This window comes from Austrofundulus limnaeus, unplaced genomic scaffold, assembly GCF_001266775.1.
Source record: "Austrofundulus limnaeus strain Quisiro unplaced genomic scaffold, Austrofundulus_limnaeus-1.0 Scaffold510, whole genome shotgun sequence".
Taxonomy (NCBI): domain Eukaryota; kingdom Metazoa; phylum Chordata; class Actinopteri; order Cyprinodontiformes; family Rivulidae; genus Austrofundulus; species Austrofundulus limnaeus.
The window spans coordinates 42921-44316 of NW_013952912.1; positions in this window are offsets into that span (position 1 = coordinate 42921).

The window sequence follows — 1396 nt, forward strand, 5'->3', positions numbered from 1 at the left end:
GCCATTATTCCGTTCTCTCTTTGAGAGGGGCGGGTTTAGGATTTTTTTCTGGGGGTTGCCTGATAGGGGCACAGACCGCAGAAGGGTGGAACAGAATGTCACATTATACGTGTTTATGTACAGTATGAAATAGTTACTAACTAATAATAGTTAATAATGAAAATAGTTCATAATTAAGGAACATTTCATTGCAAAAGTCCAACTTTATAATCAAATATAACATATATGAAAAAAAAAACTAAATGCTCTCTGGTATTGTTCTGGGGGCCGGACCAAATGGGGAGGCGGGCCGGATCCAGCCCGCGGGCCGTAGTTTGGATACCACTGCCTTACACTATTAACTTTTTTCCTTTATTCTTTATTATTACAGTCCAGCTAATCAATTAAAGAAAACACTTACTGAATTTAATTATTTCACTTTAAAATAAGAAGTGGGAGGGGCAAGATGGCGGAGGAGTAAGACGCATGCCGCGTGGGCTCCCGCTCCGACTTGTTCATTCTATGGTTCTCTACTAAATGTCCTTGCTGCTTTGAGCACTTGGTCTGTCCGGACTCGACCCCTGAGTGATTCTTGCCTGGAAGAGTAGAAGAATGGCGACAAACTCGAGGAAAGGCAAACATTGTTAGGCCCGACGCTGCCTCGGAGCAGGCTGCAGCTAAAGCCGGACTTTCGGCGCCCCCCTCTCCCTCCTGCAGTGAGGCGGACGCACTCTCCTTGAAGTCTGACRTTCTTGCCACTAAAAAAACCGATCTCTCAGCTGTRATCAAATCCGAAATAAAAGCGGCTTTGGCTGAAGAGTTGACCTATAACTTGACCTACTTGACGTAACTTGACCTATTTTATTAATTTACATTTTATTATAGTCATTTTATCTAATATTTCTTTTTATATGCAGCATTTCCCCCAGACTTCCTGTTTTGTACTTGTTTACAATAAAGCTTTTGTAAAAAAAAATAGAATTGTTTTTAAAGCTCCGTAAAACCAAATTCAAATAGTTCTGCACTCATCTGAAAACTAATACATTTCCGTCCAAGTATGTTTTAATTAATTATTAAAGGGGCAATATCATGTAAAATCAACTTTTTTAAGTTTTATATCATATTATAATGTTATACTCTCATAAAAAAACATACCCAAATCCTTGCTCTGACTCATTCATCATGTTTGAGAAATCCTGCAGTGTTTTTATGAAGCCATGCTGAGGAGCAAAACGACAGGTGGGGACCAGAAATGCCTTTTGGGACCAGAAACGTCTCTCTGGCGTCCCTTTGAGCCGAATTTCCTCATGGCGAAGCGCCCCCCACCCACTCCCCACACACCCCGCCCATGACTCCTGCAGGCTCTCGGGTGAAAGTGAAAGTGAAACTTAAACTGTCTGCTGAGCTCCACTACTTC